The 18,730-nt window shown below is 38.7% G+C and overlaps 1 pseudogene; it reads right to left on the bottom strand.

Annotated features, from left to right (window-relative positions):
• The window catches only part of LOC102485596 (protein transport protein Sec61 subunit alpha-like), a 61,201-nt pseudogene that overhangs the window by 32,855 nt on the left and 9,616 nt on the right, over positions 1-18,730 (bottom strand).

The following is an 18,730-nucleotide window of genomic DNA, read 5'->3' as shown; positions in this document are numbered from 1 at the left end:
AACAGAGAGAGACAGGGGAGAGAAAGTGAGAAATTACCACATGGGGGGATGGCTACCCTGCAATCCTTTTTCCTCCATTCTCTTCCTGGGATTTTGGGCACACACACACACACCTGACATTATTTTCAAGTCACAGGGTCCAGGACTCGAAGCACAGTTGGCCACATAGAATCCAGCACCTTAACCACCACATCAATTGCTGACCTCCAAATCATCCCTCTTTAAATTGTATAAAAACTAGCTCTTAGAGCCTACTCTTTAGGTTTTCTAATTTTAGTACTCTGGACTATGGAACATTTGAAAATCATTTCCATGTGGTTGAATTCTTGTGTTTGTGTGTGTGCGCGTGTGCGTGTGTGTCAGGGGAATGGACCGTGTGCTTCGGACTTCACCTTTCAATGAAATTATAGTGTCTAAAAATTAGTTGAGGGACTGAGATATCTTACACTTTTTTTGTGGTTGTAATTTTTCATTCAGTAGTGGGCAAGGAGGGAGCTAAAGAACTAAAGTAGTTTTTGTATATGCTGACTTGCAGTGAGTAGCCAAGCAAAATCCTGGGCCTTCTAAAAAAATTAATGTTGTCTTGAATGTGACCAGCTCTGCAGACTGTCACCAATATTGAAGGATTAACAATTTGGGAAGCTGATACTGCTTTATCTTGGTGTCAAGTCTGAGTGAGAAAGGGACTGTAATTCTGAGCTCATCTTCCATGTTGATGTGTGCAAATACTGCATATTTGTGAATAATTCAGAAACCTAAGTTTCTGAAAGTGAATTTAAAAGTAATTATAAAAGGGCCTGGGAGTGAAAGTGGGGGATGCTGCAACTCAGCAGGTTAATGCCACATGGAAGACCTGGGTTTGATTTCCAGGTCACCTAAAAGCTGGATGTGATGGTGCTCACCTGAAGTCCCAACTACCTGGGAGGCTTGGACAGGAGGATGATGACAAAGTGAAACTTTATCTAAAAAAATAAAGAAAAATTATGGAAATTCTGATTTGTTGGTTCCTTTTATATTTCTTTCCTAAAATCTATTTAAAAGGAAAAATTGGGAGCTGCTTAGACTTCTTTTCCCTTTCATTTGCCCTGATTAGGCAAAAAGGGATTGCAGAATTGGTTCGATCATTAAACCTTCCTAATTTAGTTGCAATTTAAGATGTTTTCTTAGGAGAATTAGCAACACGGGTCTGTAATATGACATTTGTCTTGCATGATGAAAATATTCCTTGCTGAGCTAAAATCCCCTTTTAGCGCTTTCAAGGTGATGCACTGCTTCTAGATGTCCGTGAGGACATAAAAGGGCTTTAGGGAAGCTTCTCAACTGGAGCTGTAAACCTAAGAAAAACTGGAAACGAACACGCCCACTACTCTCCCACCATGGTGTCTTCTGCAACTCAAATCTAAGGCTCCTGTCCCAGAACCAGGAAGAGGTCTAGCTACACTGGAGGTTGGAGAATGGAGGGCTGAGTCGCCTGTGAACTTTGCACTATGATTTCATCCTGAAGTGGCTGCGTCTGCGCCACCTGCTGATGGCATGATCGGAGCATGGGTCCTTGCTCAGCCTCTGCACCATTGCTAACTCTGCTTAACGTCACCGCGGGGGGAGCTTTGTTGGAAGCCGCAGTCACTTTGCCTCGGCAATGGTGTACATTGGCGCCCCATTCAACCCGTTTTTTCTGACATTAGCACATTTGAATGGGCCACCAGTGAAGCCATTCAGCGAGAACATGCCACCCGGGTTTCTGGGTGGCCTGGGGCTGAGCTGAGAATTCTCGTTAATGGACTGCAAGACTTAGCCTATTGAGGTACATGAACTCAGTGACCAAAGAAAAGTGAGACAAAGATGTCCCTCCCAGGAACACGTAGGTCAGAAGTGGACAAAAGCAGACATGGACCAGTCAAAGCTGTTTGATTACTGAGTTGAAAAGGGAGCACTGATCCCCGTGGGGGGGCAGCTGACTGATTTGACGGAATCTCGAAATGACCGCACACTCTGAGAGCGCGGCGTTTACCAGAATTGCAGGTGGTGTGTGAAGTTATTTTAAAAATGTTTTTTCTTTCCACTTATCTTCGTGGTAATTTCCTATTTGGAAGTACTTAGAAAAAGCCTCAAATAACTAGAATGAAAAGAAAGGGTCACAAAATGGACCTGGAAAAGGCATCCTTAAAGTGAAAGGTGGTCATGGGCAACATTTCCCATACTGCTGGTATTTTGAGTTATTTTCAAACTCTTAGGAACTAGAAAACGTGCTTTGGGAACCAGAACTTTTGCATATTTAGGATCATGACTTTAATGTAGTAGCATGATTTCAAACATTTTTATGTTAAAATATAGGATTAAAAAGCATAGGTCTGAAATGTTGCAAAAAGATAAAGAAAAATAACTGGAATAGGTGAAGAAATCACTTTGGATCTATGAACACAGTCAATAATAACATGCTTACTTCTGATTAATCCCCCCCACACACTGTCACTTCTGTGGGAGAAATACTAGGTCCCTTAGCACTTAAATATGTGAGTTACACAAATCTCTAGAGAGCTAATACTCAACGCACATGAAAATTGCAAAGCATTCTGTAATTTTTCAAAATGGTGTTTTAATAACTATATTATTAATTCATTTAAAATCAATTTTATTTACTAAAACTTGGTTAAACATTTTACAGTCTTCTGGTGTGTGTGTGTGTGTGTATATGTGTATGTGATTGTGTGTATGAAATTCAATTTTGCCAGGAGGTGCGTATGTACCAGACAAAGACAGGAAGAGATGGAGAAAAACAGAGAAAGTCTGAAAGCATCCTCCTGTAAGGAGTGGTCACACCACAATCCATTCTCCATCTCTCTTTATTTTCCAGATTTCGGGCACACGCACTCATGTGCCTGGCATATTTCTTAAATCTCTGGATTAGGGTCATACACATGGAATCCAGTCACCTTAACTACCATGCCATGACTTGGTCCACTAATATATTGGGTTGTTAGAAAAGACATGGTTTTTCTTTTTTTCTATGTTTTTTGATGCAAAAAATGACTTTTCTGACAACCTACTATTTTTAAGTAATTAGAATTTGCTTTGATAAGATTTGGGGACCCTGTTATCTTGTTCTTCTATAAAAGGAGCAGAGAAGAAAGTGATTTTATCCCATTAATAATATCGTAACTATTTTTATGAAGAAGAGATTCAGTTTTAAAATGTGGCTGACGGTAAAGGAAGAGGCACATCTTAATAGAGTGATATGCATTTACACTGAAACGGAATTTCACACGGGAGAAGACTTCAAGGTCCATTAAATTAGCTCTTCTGTTCTATCCTTCATGTGATTGAAGCCTGTGGAGGTTTAGTAGGTCGCCAGTAGCCTATCTAATACTTGGGCTTAAGAGGAACACTCAGGGCCAGCAGGGAGTGTGGTGGTTGAAGTGCTGACTCCCACATGGCTGACTGCAGTTTGAATCCTGGACCTGGTGGCTTGCTTTCTCACTTTTCCTCTCTTTCTGGTGAGTACACAAGCCCGATAGCAAAATTTAAAAATAATAATAAACAAAATTAAATAAATAATTCTTTTTAAAAAGGAACACAATTTCGTTATGAGAATTGTTTTATTAGAATAGTGATGAGTCTTTGTTAAGGGCTAGAATCCTTCAATTTAGAAGTTCTACATGTTGAATTTGATAAATGAAAAGTGGATTTACATGCTACATACATATCTTTAATATACTTCCATTAAGTATTTTCCACAACTTTTTAAAGCTCTAGTATAAGACATAAACTACATGAAAACTTGACCTTCTCTAAAACAAGCCTTTGAATAACCTGGCTTTCCCTTTTTTAACATTTCTTAAATCCTCTCCCTTTTTTCATTTTCATAAGACCTCTTTCTTTTGTTATATATTGTCTAGTATACTTATTTTTAATTGTCAGGGGGCACATGTGCTGCCAGAGAGAGAAAGAGAGAGAGAGGGAAAGGGAGAGGGAGAAAGCACCACCCAACAGGGCATGGTCATGCTGCAATTCCTTCTTCCTTTCTCCATGCTGTTGGGATTTGGGCATGCATGCGTGTATGCCCAGCATTGTTTTCAAGCCGCCAGGGTCAAGACTTAATCTGTGCCGTCAGCCATGTGGGAGCTGGCTACCCAGCTATATCTCTTCACCAGGCCATGGGGCTGGCTTTTGTCTGGTACACTTCCAATATTTCTCCTTTAGGCTACCTCAAAGTGTGCAGGTTGGGACCAGCAGATGGTCCAATGGTTATATCACTGGACTCCCACATAGTTGACCGTGGTTCGAGTCCTGGACATGATGGCTTAAAACTCATGCTGGGTGCATGTGCATGTGTGGCCAAAATCCTGAGAGGAGAACAAAGGAGAAGGGATTGTGGTATGGCCATTTCCCATAGGAGGTGATTCCTCACTTTCTGTCTCTCTGTTTCTGTCTCTCCGGTGAGCACATGCACCTGTAGCACAAACCTCTTTGAAAAAAAAAGTGCAGGTAAAACAATTTTATCTGTGTATATTATTCAGAATGACCATCTTCTGGAAACCCTTCAACTTGAATCCTCAATTTCTTTTTTTTTTTTAAAAATTATTTCCTTATTTTATTTTATTTGTTATTACTATTTATTTTTTAATTTGACCAAAGAGGCAGAGAGAGATTGAGAGGAGGGGAAAGTGAGAAAGCAAGCTGCTGAGTCCTGGACTCAAACCACGGTCGGCTCTGTGGGAGTCCAATATCCCAACTACCATGCCAACTGTCGGGCCCCTCAGTTGCTTTTTAGTGAAGTGATTAAGAATATGCCATCTGGGGACCAGCAGTTGATGTAATGGCTATGTCGCTGGACTCCCATGTAGTCAACTGCTGTTCGAGTCCCGGACCTGGCGGCTTAAACTCATGCCAGCACATGTGTGTGCGTGCCCAAGATCCCAAGAGGAGAATGGAGGAGAAGGGATTGTGGCGTGGCCACGCCCCCAAGGGGGATGATTTCTCACTTTCTGTCTTTCTGTCTCTCTCTGTCTTTCTGGCAAGCACACGCGCCCTATAGCAAAACCCTCTCAAAAAATATTAAAAAATAAAAATGTATGCTATCTGAAAATATACCCCTTTGGCGTAAGGATTATTTTAAGTTGAGGGAGACTGAGACTGAGGAGGTATAGGAAAAGCTCTCTGTCCTCTCTCTTCCTACCTAAAATCAGGGAATAAATTTCCCTTTATAAAGGTGACAGAAATTTCCATTTGTAGAAGTGTCCTTCAGTAGCACGGTGGTTAAGGTGGCTGGATTCCACTAGGCTGAATGCACGGTGTGAGTCCTGAACCCTGTGGCTCGAGAAACACACTGGTGCATGTGCCCGCATGCCCAAAATCACATTAGGAGGGAGAGGTGGAGAGGGTATTACTGCGTGACTGTTTCCGCTGGGGTGTACTTTCTCACTTTCTCTCTGTCTGTCTGTCTCTTTCTGGCAAGCGCACATGCCCCATAGCAAAAAATAAAAAGGAAAAGAGAAATAAAAAGTGTTCTCTCCCACCCCAGAACTCAGAGAGGACACTGAGATGAGTCTACATAGCAAACCTCTAAACAACCCTTTTCTACCATACTTTTTCTAGTTACTTTCCTACAACTTACCATCTCCAGGAGCCCCTTCCTTTTTACTCACTCCTCCATAATGTATTGCCTTTTGTTAGCGTGGGTGAGACTCTGACTAACTGCTTTTTTGGGTTTTCACTTATATTCTATAGGGCGGGCACCACCACGCCCTTCGTTTATTTTCTATAAAGCTTCATACATATAAAATATCTATAGTGGGACCAGCAGGTGGTGGTTAAGGTGCTGAGTTCCCACATGGCTGACAATGGTTTGAATCCCAGACCCAGCGACTTGAAAATCATGCCCAGCATGTGTGCATTTGTAACCCCAACCCCAATAGAATGGAGGAGAAGGGATTGTGGTGTGGTCATCACTCCTGGGGGGTTGATTTATACTTTAGTGCTCTCTGTCTCTCTCAGTGAGCATACTTGCCCTATGGTAAAAACTTAAAAAAAAAAAAAAAAAAAAAGAAAAGCAGAGAAGATTGTATGTCTTTTCTTTGTTACTCTGTCTTTTGTCAATTTAATTCATATTCATAGGCCCCAAAGAGTGGATCTGAGAGAGTAGAAAAAAGTGTTTTCTTCCCTTACACTGACTAATCAAAAAAATTTCTCTTCTTTTGCTCCGATCAGGCCCGTGGTACTGCTCTTTCACCTCAATTTCAGCTTTTAGTGTATTGTTCTTCCATATTGTCTGCCAAAAATGTTTTTTGTTTCTCTTGAATCATTCTTGCTAGTAAAAAATTTAGTTTAAAATGCTTAGTGTTAGCAATTTAATGAGTAACTGTTACTCATGTCTTGGCAATGAGTGATAATGTATTCACTTGGAGATACTAACATCATTTTGGTTATCGTTTTTGGAGGGCATGGGATAGCATTAGAAGAAATGGGAATCTATAAAATTTGACATTGTTTTTTCTAAAATAATGAATAGTTGAGTTCTCTTTTAAGGGACAATGACTTTAAATATCTAAATATTGTGTTAAGATACTGCCACAACAAAGATGCAAAAAAACCAATAGATTATTATCTGTTTAAATTTCATCTATAAATATGTTTTCGTTTTTTATTTAACAAATTCTTTATTGATGGTATTTAAATTATTTCTGAATTTTCACTTTTAGCAACAATTCTGATGCATAACTTTATATTTACAACTTTGTATGTTTTTTTATTAAAATTTATTTATTTACATTCATTCACTGTACATCATTACAACATACAAAATGAGATTTCCCATCCAGAATACACTGTATATTGGCTCAATCAAGCACATCAACATACATGTTATCATCAACAAGTAATTTTCCATTTCTTATTTCATGTATATTTTGCTTTATTTTTGCCATCCTTGATTCCCTATCTCTCACCCTCTACCATGTCTCACCCTCTTCTCACACTGTCCCCGGTATCCATGGTTGCTTTCTATCCCCTTTCCCCCCATTTTATTGATTTGCTAATGAACTTAATTGATCTAAATATTTCCAATAGCAAGCACAGCTGATATATACATATCCATGAACACAAGTCTGACTTTAGGCATAAACCTCAGTGAATAGAGTGAACATACTATAAAGTATCACCTAGCCGGGGCTATATAGCTTACTGCAGTTCATCAAATATGCATTGTTTTTAATTTAAAGAAAAACAGTCTTTGTGTTTTTTTTCCTCCTGAAACTTTTTTTTTAATTAATTAATTTACATTCATCACCTAAGCATCATCACACCATACAAAATGTGGTTTCTCATCCAGAATATACTACATAGTGGATTAATCATGCATGTTATCATCAATAATATTCCATTTCTAGTTTCATATACATACATATATAGATAGATAGATAGATATCATATATATAGATATATATCATATATATCTATCTATAGATAGATATCATATATATATATTTATATATACACCTATATATATATATTTACCCCTATGTCTGACCCTCTGCCCTTTCCCACCCTCTTCTCACACTATCTCTGGTGTCTACAGTTGTCTTCCAACAGACTTGTCACTTGCCTTCTCTGAGCCTTGGCTTCTTATCTGTAAAATGGGACTGATAATTACCATCTTTTTGAGTTTCTTTCTTTTTTTTTTTAATACATAGATTTTGCATGTCTCAGACAGGGCCTGGCACATCACAGGAAATCAATAAATGTTCTATCTCTCCCGATAGTCTGCACAAGCACTGGGTAGATATTTTACACACATAATCACTAATATTCACACCACCTTGTCAGCTAGTTATTGCTCTTTCATAGATAAGGAAGTTGAGGCATGAAGAGGTCATAGAACTTGCCCAGGATCATGCCAGCGAGGCAGTAGCAGCGCTAAACTCAGGCCCAGGTCAGATGGCCCTGAAGGTCAATCTTCCTACCTGTGGCCTCTGCCTCCCTGTCTTCCATGTGGATTTGAAGAGAGTGTTTTGTTGTTTTTGCTTTCAGTCGTTTTATCAGTGTTTTAATCCTGCCTCTGCAGAAGCACCCGCCATCACTCCTTTCCATGGAAAAGAGGCTTATTCTATTCGCTTTTTTTTTTTTTTTTTTTTTTTTAAATAGGGCAATTTAGGTTTCCTTTCCTTCTGGTGAGCGCACGGGCCTCTCCAAAAAAAAAAAAAAAAAAAAAAAAAAAAAAAAGTAGGTACATGAACCTATTGATAGCTCAAGACAGGACAAAAACTCTTAAAACTTGACAACAAAGCCTAGAAGAAAAGCAGCAATATTTTAGTCAAAAGTCACAGAATGCTAATTCACCAGTTCAGTCTCATGTACTTAATCTATCTTGTGTTGTGGTTTGATATTCCTGATTGAATTCTGGGATATAATATTCAGCTCTAGACTTGTCTCTATGATTAAATTGGCCATTTTCTTAGTTTTTGAACTCTTATTTCTGTGTGTCTGCATTTAATTTTCCTGGCAAAGCACTCCCTTGAGAACTTCTTGGAGATCTGGTCTGGTGCTGGTAAATTCTTTCAGGTTTTGTTTATCTGAGAATGTTCTTGTCTTTTCTTCCCATATGAAGGATAATCTTGCTGGGCACAGTATTCTTGGTTGAAATTGCTTTTCCCTTAACACTTTGAATATATTTTCCCATTCTTTCCTCGCTCACATTGTTTCCGATGAGAGATCTGCTGTTAGTCTAGTGGGATATCCTTTGTAGGTAACTTGCTGTTTCTCTCTTGCCAATCTTAGTATCTTGTCTTTGACTGTGGTTTTGGTCAGTCTGGCTATAATGTGTCTTGGAGAAGATCTTCTTGGGGTGATTCTATTTGGGATCTTTTGAGTCTCTTCACCTTCTGGGATGCCAATTATCTGGATGTTTGGACGTTTGATGGTATCTAGTACTTCTCGTATGTTATTCTCAAAATTTTGGGCAATTTTCTCAGTTTTCGTGGTGGATTTTTCTAGGCCAGCAATTTTCTCTTCTACGTCTGAGATTCTACTTTCTGTCTGATCTAGTCTGCTTTTAATACTTTCAAGGGAGATTTTGACTTCCTGTATTATAGCCTTCATCTCTAACAGTTCCCTTGATTCTTTTGTAAAGTGTGTAACTCCTCTTTTAGATCTTGCAAGAATTTCCTCACCTCCTGGAACTTGTCAGTTCCTTTCTTCTTTCTCTTCTGCAGTTCATTGTCTCTCTTCTCTTCCATCTCTGTTAGCATCTCTATTATAAATGTTCTAAATTCTTTATCAGACATTTCCATGATTTCTATTGAACTGTCTGTGGATGAAGAGGAGTTATTCTTTCCCCTTGGAGGAGAGGTATTTTCTTGCTTTCCCATATTTCTTGTGGCCTTGTAGTGATTTCTAGTCATCTGATGGGTGGTGTGTTTCTTCCCATACTTGAAGTTCAATCTGAGCATCCAGGAGCATTCAGAAAAGGAAAGAGAGAGAGAGAGAGAGAGAGAGAGAAACAACAGCAACAAAAACAACTAAGAAACAGAGGAAAGGAGAAGAAAAAAACTAAAAAAAAATTTATTATTTTTTTTTAAAAAAGCAAAAATTAGAAATCACTACTTCTCAGGAGCCATGAATGTGTCTTCTGAAGTCCTGCTCCCTTGCCTCTCCAGGTTTGGGAGGGGAAGAGGGGATTATTAACAAGATAAAGGGAAGAGAAGGGCTGAAAGCCAAGAAAATGCCTTACCTTAATAAATTTTAGAAAGGAAAAATTACAAAAAATATGAGAAGACAGGGACAGAGGTAGAGAGATACAAAGACAGAGACAGAGAGAGAAAGGAGGCTTGAAAGGCTTCCTACCACTCGAGTTTGTGGGCTGAAGGCTGAATTACCAATGGAAAATCTTCATTTCACTTATTCCCCTGAGATCACTAGTTCTCAGGAGCCATGAAGATGTCTTCTGAAGTCCTGCTTCTTGCCTCTCCACTCGAGTTTGGGGGCTGGAGGCTGAATTATCAGTGGAAAATCTTCATTTTGCTTATTCCTCTGAAATCACTAGTTCTCAGGAGCCATGGAGGTGTCTCCTGAAGTCCTGCTCCCTTCTAAACATAAGTTTTCTAAGTAGACAAATTAATGGAAGAGTTAATTTGGGTTTTCATATCTAATTTTTTTCCACCCAAGAAACTGCTGGGTTTGGATTTATTACTGTATTAATAATATAATAATAGTTTCCATTTAACCTATGATATACATGTGAGAAATTGCTACACACTTGACATGAATTCTCTCCTTTAATCCTCATAACAATCCTGTATATCCCTGTTTGACAGATAGGGAAACTTCAGATTTGAGAGGTTAAGTATTTTGCCCATGGTTACCTGGATAGTAAGTGAAGGAACTGGGTAGCTAGGTTTTGGAAGTAGTTGAGTCTTGGTTCCTTTAAGGAAACAAGAGTCTAATTTTATAATTGTATCTTTTTTTTTTTTTTTTTTTTTGCTATAGGACATGTGCACTTGCCAGAGAGCAAAAGGAGTGAGAGAGAGCGAGGGAAGCAGGGAGTAAGAAATTACCTCCAAGGGGGATGGCCACACCCCAATCCCTTCTCAGGATTCTGGGTACTGACATACACACACTTGATTTGTCAAGCTGCTCAGACAGGGACTCCCACTGTGCGGTTGGCCATGTGACATCTTGCTGCTTTTTCCTTCATGTCACCTGCTAGCCCTGTAATCGTTTCTTACTATGCACAGTGAATGCCATTCTCTGTACTTTATTAATGACACGTGGTGCTTTCCCAGCAGTTCAAGGTCTGTAAGGGTGCAACCAAGGGCAGGGAAGGTGTACATGGACATGTCAGACACCAGGCTGTAGCCACAGGCCATCGTGGTTGATGTATGGAGGGGCATGTCTAGTCACCCAACGCCTGGGTCCGTTTGTGTCAGAAACTTGTTTGCCAACATTGGCAGCTGACCAGATGGATGTGCTAAAATAGGCTTGTTCTCGTATTCTCATTACGGGCAGAGATTCTGACTTCCGCTCCCATATACTTCCATTTCTTTTACACTCAAATGGTCTACCGAGTGACTGGGTTTTTCTGGGACACAAATGAAAATATTTTCTGGATTGCCAAAGTCCAAATTGTCAACTAATGCAGTGATAATCAACTAAATAGTATTTTTGCTTTTTGGATGCTTGTTCTATTGTAAAAACTTACCTAGATTTGTGGTTACTCTGTCTATCATCAGTTTAATTCATATTCATAGGCCCCAGAGAGTGGATCTGAGAGTAGATCATCAACTGACGAAAGAGCAGCATTGGGTGTATGTATTATGAATGTTGACAAAGTGAGGCACAGATCTGTCATATTTTACATTAACAATCTACACTACGGTCTTAGAAATTTTTTGAAAATTTTCTTCTGCTTTCTCTCGAGATGCAATAGGAGCCTACTTTAGCTGGACTGGCTCTATCTCATTAATCAACTTGTTTTTCTCCTTCTCTTCAGTTTCATACTCTGTTTGAGATCTCTCTTAGGAACTCCAAGGAGATAGACTTCATAAGTAGTTGACCTGAAGCTCAACACAATGAGGAACATTCCATCCCAGAGAGCCACAACTCCTATTTGAAGTTTGACACCACCTTTAGCTAAACCAACCTAAAAATGAACCTGACCTATGCTTTTCTGTATGTCTCCACTAACCTCCACCTTCTTCTTTTCCCCATAAAAGCATCTGTACATTGGTCAACCAAAGACATTTTTACATGTCTTCCTGGTGTGGCCACACTGTAATTAATAAATTCTCCTTTCCTGTCTCATCAACTTTGCTTCTCTGTTTTCCTGAGTGGTGAAGGGTTGGACCTGCTTTGAGTCTCTGGACCTGGGCACAGGACCCCTCATCTGGCAACAAAAAGAGGAGGGCAAGACTTGCTCACAGGAGGAGGCTGACATGTTAACATACAAATCTACCCACATCTGGTGCTCTAGGTTACTCCAAAGGGGGTGGAAAGTTGGCAGCAATAGTTCATGCCATTGCACTAAGGAGAAACACAAAACAAACTTTTTATGATCTCCCTGGGAGTTTTTAAAAAGTTTTGTGGCCCAGGTCCTACAACAACAGCTAAATAAAAGTGATCTGGGGGTGGGAGTCCAGGTATCAGGTTTTTAAAAAAGCTCCCCAAGTGATTCCGTGCGCAGTCAGGGTTGAGAAGCACTGAGCCAACATAACACAAGATGAAATATCATTGTGCCTGGAGTGATTTTTCAGACTGCCAAGTCCAGGGCTTAAACTGCCATCTGCCATGTCGGGGTCCAGTGCCTTAACCACCATGCCACCTGCTGGCCCCTTTAAAGTACTTTGTTAAAGTTAATTTATTTACTTTTTCTTGAGAGAGAGAGAAAGAGAGGGAGAGAGAGAGAGAAAGAGAGAGAGAGAGAGAGAAAGAGAGAGAGAGAGAGAGAAAGAGAGGGAGAGAGAGAGAACCCTCAACAGGATCTTGGAGCTGTGATCCACCCCCAGCCCAAATCCAGCCCTGGGTCATGCACGACATACTCAGGGAGGCCACTGAACTTGAACTGGGAACCTTCCCATGTGAGATTGTCTCATGGAGTGTTGTGTTTTACTGCTGAACAACCATTTGGCCCCTCTAAGCATTTTAATATATTTACATTTGTTAGTCGTAGCTTTTTAAAAAAATAATTATTTTATTATTTTAATTTTATTTATTTATTTTAATTTGATGGGAGAGAGAGGGAAGGAGGGAGAGAGGGAGGGAGGGAGGGAGGGAGAGAGAGAGAGCAAGCCACCAGCTCCAGGACTTGAATCGTGGATGGCCATGTGAGTCCAGCACCCTCAATCACCACACCACCTGCCTGCCCTCTCTTAGTTGTATCTTAACCTTAAAATTAAAAAAAATAAAATAAAAACATGGAGAAATCCAAAAATAATACATTAAATGCTATGTATACTTTATTTACATTGATCAGTTATGAACGTTTTACTACCTCTGCTTTATTTTGCTGTCCATTTTTTTTTACACATGTATATATATATGCTTTTTGTTATTTTATTGAACCATTTGAAAAGAAGTTGCAGACATCATGATAGTTCACTCATGGATACTTCAGCATCGACTAAATGTAAGGACAAACTATATAACTGCTATTCTATTTGTAGCTAAGAAAATTAACATTAATTCTATTTTGTCATCTAATACATGGTGCCATTTAAAATTTTTCTCTATTACACCCAATATGTCTATTTAGTTGCTTTTGTTGTCCCATGAGGCAATCAAGGTTTACTAATTTTGTGGTTGCAATCTTTAAAGACTTTTATTTTAGTAGGGGTCTTCTCGAGACCAGCAAATGGTGTAATGATTACCTTGCTGGACTCCCATGTAGTCAACTGCAGTTTGAGTCCCGGACCTGGTGGCTTAAAACTCATACCAGGTACAAGTGTTTGCTTGCCCAAAATCTCAAGAGAAGAATTGAGGAGAAGGGATTGCAGTGTGACCCTTCCCCCTGGGGGGTGGGGTGGTGTGTGATTTCTCACTTTCTGTCTCTCTGTCTCTCTCTGTCTCTCCAGCGAGCACACATACCCAACAGCAAAAATATCTTAAAAAAAAAAAAGGGGTCCTTTTTTTTTTTTTTTAGGTGGTTGTTTATGACATGAACTCTGTGTAAAGATCTAGGTCATATGTCTTGCAAAATGTTTCCTTTTTGGGAATTGGTCTGATTGTTTTCTCATGATTATGTTCAGGTTAGACATTCTTGGCAAGACTACCAAATAGGTGATATATGTTTCTTTTTTCTTTTCTTTTTAGAGAGATTTTTGCTATAGGGTGTGTGTACTCGCTGGAGAGACAGAGAGAAACAGAGAAACAAAAAGTGAGAAATCACTCTCCCGGGGGGATGGCCACACCACAATCCTTTCTCCTTCATTCTCCTCTTGGGATTTTGGGCATGCACATGCACCCAGCATGAGTTTAAGCTGCTGAGTCTGGGACTCAGACTGCAGTCGGCTACATGGGAGTTCAGCGACAATTAAAACCACTACTTTATCTGCTGGTCCCAGTGATGTATATTTCTTACTGGATTTGTCAGGGAGATTCCTGAAGGTCACATATCAGGTTGCCCTACTATTGGTGATGCTAAGTTGATCACTTGGTTAAGATGGTGATGTCATGCCTAGTTTCTTCATTATAATGTTAACTTGTGTGGTGATATTTTAAAACCAATAGTCTTTTACCCAGAGGTTTTAGCATCTGGTTATGACTCTTCCATTGGGGTTTTATAAATGGCAATTTTCTGTCATTTTGTCAATATTTATTAGTTGGTGTATCAATCTGCTCAGGCTGCTATAACAAAATGCCATAGACTGGGTGGCTTAACAACAGAAATTTATTTCCTCATAGTTTTAGAGGCTAGAAGGCCAAGATCAAGGTGCTATCAGGTGGTCTGGCAAGGGCTGGTAAAGCCTCTCTTTGTATTTTGGGGTGGTCAACTTTCTACTTTGTCCCCAAATGCCCTCTTCTCTGTGTGTCTATGGAGAAAGAGAGACAGAGAGAGATAACACAACCAGTCTGTGTCTCTTCCACTCTTACAAGGACATCTGTCCTGTTGATTAGAACCCCACCATTATGCCCTCATTTAACCTCACATACCTCTCCAAATATAGTCACAGTGAGGGTTAGGGCTTCAACATATAAATTTTAGTTGGAATATAATTCACTTCATAACTGATATTTTTCTGTAAATTAGAACTTTCCTCTTTTATTTTCCCCTTTCTCTTTTCCTTCTCATTCTCCCCTATTTTTCTTCTTAGCATCACTATGTACTCATGCATTTTACTTTTTTTTAAGATGTCATAACCTATTTCTGTCATTATTCATTTTTATGATCAAATTGTTCCTGATGTGGCCAGTGGGAGTTCCTTCAAATTAGCTCTGGTATCCTTTTGCTATGACCCTACCAGTTTTAAAGAACTTCCTTGTTCTTTAACAAAGAACAATTACATTGTATTTTCCCAACCATTTCTGGAATCAGTCATTTCTCCAAGGAGCTCTGGTTCCTCTTGGTAGGAAATGGTATTTAGAAACATGATTCATGTACTTGTTACTACTAGCCATTTTTACTGTCAGAATTAGTTATTTGTTTATTTAATTTTACATTTTTGCCATAGGATAAGTACACTTGCTAGAGAGAGACAGAGGGAGAGAGAGGAGGAAAGTGAGAAATCATTCCCCCCACAAAGGGATAGCCACACTACAATCCCTTTTCCTCCATTCTCCTCTCAGGATTTTGGACACATACTTACATGTGCCCAGCATGATTTTCTAGCTGCCAGATTCAGGACTCTAACTGGTTAGCCATGTGGGAATCCAGTGCCTTAATCACCACGCCATCTGTTGGCCCCAATGAGTAAGTTATTTTCGATAGAGTTCTCCATATTATACCTGTAGAACCTATATTGAATTAGAGATGAATTTGTCAAGAGTACAATCAGATATTTAGTAAGCCTTTGGAAAGCCTCTGAATGGCTTGGAACATAACAAGTTCCTAGTAATTATGAATGAGTGAATGGCCTTGAGTCATGGGGTTCACTTGGTCTACTGGGATGGTCTTATGACAGCAGTGAATTTGCTCAGGCCATAGTGAGTGGGGGAGATTTGGATCAGTGTTTATATTTTCTCTGCATTTTCAGCCTGTAGCTCTCTCTTCTGTTACTGAGAAAGATCCAGATTCTCATCTCCTGGCCCTGTATGAGCTTATTTAGCTGTTTTCCCAGGAAACAGTTCTATGGAGCCTCCAACTCTCATCTGTTTCTCAGTGCATCCCATTAGATTTCTAGAGGGGGATGAGCTAACTTATCTTAAAAGGAACACTTGAAAAGAAAAAAAAATTCTGTTTTAGAAAGCAGCTAGCTAAGGAATTTTTTTCCCCCTCCACAGATGAAGAGAATCCAGTTAAAATGAAGCTAGGTATACAAATTTCAGAGCTCTTGAGCATCTTGTGCGTTTACTATCTATTCTAAGGAACAAGGATTCAGTCACAACCACTCTTTGAGGATCTATTTACTGTCAAAGTGTAATTGGATTTTGATATAGCCGTTCATTTTGGTGGGGGTGGTGATGGGAAGGTGATTACAAAGTAACAAACAAAATGTAAGTGATGGGACCTTTGATTTTTTTTTTTTCCTCTTTTTTTGCTCCTGGATCTTTACAGATACTGGGAGTAAACCCCTTATCCCCCATAGTGATCTCAGAAAACAAGGCATACACTTCAACTACTTCTGCTGTGAATAATCCATTGAAGCCAAACAGTATTATGCTAGATTCATCAGTGTTCACACAAAGGTCATATTCTTACATATCTCTTTGAATTTGTGGGACGCATATGGTGTACCACTTCTATAGAAGAAATATTTTCATTTTAGAATTCAACTTTTATAACCTTTGGCAACATGTAGTATCAATGGCTCTTTGTTGTTCAAAAAAAAAGTAAAACTGTAAGCTATCCCCAAGGATATGCAGGGCGTTGCTATAGCAACAGAATCTGCCTCCCAGCACCACAAGAGAAGCTATGAATAAAAGATGGTGTTCTAAGGACAACAGAATAGAAGAGGTTGTTTCGATCCTTCTAATACCTGAAATTTGCTGTTATTTTGTTAAATGCAAAATAAAAATCTTAAGGAAAGGCCCAGTTCACCAAAGGATGAATTTCTATATTGTACTTCAGATGTCACAGCGAAAAGATACATGTTTTCTGAATAGAGTCAGCCTATGGTAGGAAGACCAAAGAAAGGCCAAAATATTTAATTTAAGTATTTTTCTGTTTAGATTTGTACTTTGGATGAAAGGACTCCAAGACAAATGTGTTAATCTGACATACAAAAAAATAGTCCTATTTTAAATTCTGACCCCAAATAGTCTCCTTGTCCCATCTTCAAACATAAGCATGCTTTACACAGAAGGTAGGACAAAGCCAAGTGCTCTAATTTCAGCTTGCGTTGTCTAGTCTGAATACGGTTCTTTTATATATCTACTTTGATCATCGAGTTCTTATCTTAGTGGCTTCATCATAGCTATCTAACTATCTATCAATGAAGCCATGTTTTATGGGTATTTTGGGACTCAAATCTTAAACCTTTAGTTAAAGGTTTCAGTTGATACAGGAATACATGAACTTTGAATCTCTCTTTATGTCTCTTTCTCTCTCTCTCCTGCTTCTACACACACACACATACACACACACATGCAAATATGTGTATCTTCCCACACGTATCTTTGTATCATGCTTAGTTTTTAAGAAACAGACTTTTGTTGTATGAAGCTATTAGTGAATTGTTCTTTAAAGAGGAGATGAAGAATTTGCCCCCTCTGTAAATGCTTATTTTAAAAATATTTAGAGTTAAATAAAAATACTGCCTGAAGATATGACAATCAGAATAAAGGTATTGCTATGGACTGAATGATGTCCCTTCAGAATTCATAAACTGAAGCTCTAACTCTCAATATGACCATACCTGGACTCAGTCTTAATGAAGTAGCTAAGGTTAAATGAGGTCATAGGGGAAGGACCCTGATCCAATTATATTACTGTTCTTTTTCTCTCTCTCTTTCTTTCTTTCTTTCTTTCTTTCTTTCTTTCTTTCTTTCTTTCTTTCTTTCTTTCTTTCTTTCTTTCTTTCTTTCTTTTTTTTAAGAAAGTTTTTTGCTATAGGGTGCGTGCACTCACTGGAGAGACAGAGTGAGACAGAGAGATAGAAAGCAAGAAATCAGGGATGGTAGAGGGGATGGCCACACCACACTCTCTTCTCCATTCTCCTCTGGAGATGCACATGTGCCTGGAGTGAGTTTCAAGCTGACAGGTCCAGGTCTCAAACTGCTATTGACTACATGGGAGTCCAGTGATGTAACAATTATGCCATCTGCTGGCTCTGGGATTAGTGTTCTTATAAGAAGAGGAAGAATGACCAGAACTTCCTTTTTCTCCACTCATTTGAGGACACATTGATTGTCTATAAACCAGAAAGAGAGCCCTTTCTAGAAAATGACCATACTAGCATCCTGATCTTGAACTTGTAGCCTCTAGAACTGTGAAAAAATACATTTCTGTTGTTTAAACCCAGTCTATAGTATTTTGTTAGGGCAGCCTGAGCTAATATAAAAATTAAAGTATTTGATATATTTATTTCTTTATTTTTTCTTCAAAGTTAAAGTGTAGCTGAGTCATAGGAGGAACAGGCAGACACATAAATCTCCAAGTTTTTCAAAGACCTTTTTTTTTGTTTTGTTTGCTATTGATCATTTTACACAATTAGACATCTAAAGGTTACTATTAAACAGTTATTGAATGTATGTTTAAAAACATAATTTTGGCTAAATAACAAAATATGACTTTTTATTTTAGTTGAAATAATTTTCCTACAGAATCTGTTGGTACATATAGTTGTAGGAGCTTAGTAAAGAGTTAACATTTTGTTTTTGAGTTTTATTTTAGCTTAGGTGTGGGTAGACAGCATTTGGGAAGGATAAAATAATGACTGTAAGTTAGTACTAATCCTATAGAAATAAGTTCTGGATAACCATTATCAAAACTTCAGAGATTTCTTTCTTGTTAAATATTTTATTCTCCTTAAAATTTCCCTCCTCCCTAGTATCACCACCATAATTTTAGGTCTCTGGGAATTTTTTTTTTTTTTTTTTTTTTTTTTTTTTTTTTTAAAAAAAATTTTTTTTCTTCTTTTGGTTTTTT

The sequence above is a fragment of the Tupaia chinensis genome, unplaced genomic scaffold, assembly GCF_000334495.1.
Source record: "Tupaia chinensis unplaced genomic scaffold, TupChi_1.0 Scaffold000350_1, whole genome shotgun sequence".
Taxonomy (NCBI): domain Eukaryota; kingdom Metazoa; phylum Chordata; class Mammalia; order Scandentia; family Tupaiidae; genus Tupaia; species Tupaia belangeri.
This window is presented reverse-complemented; position numbering and strand designations above follow the sequence as displayed.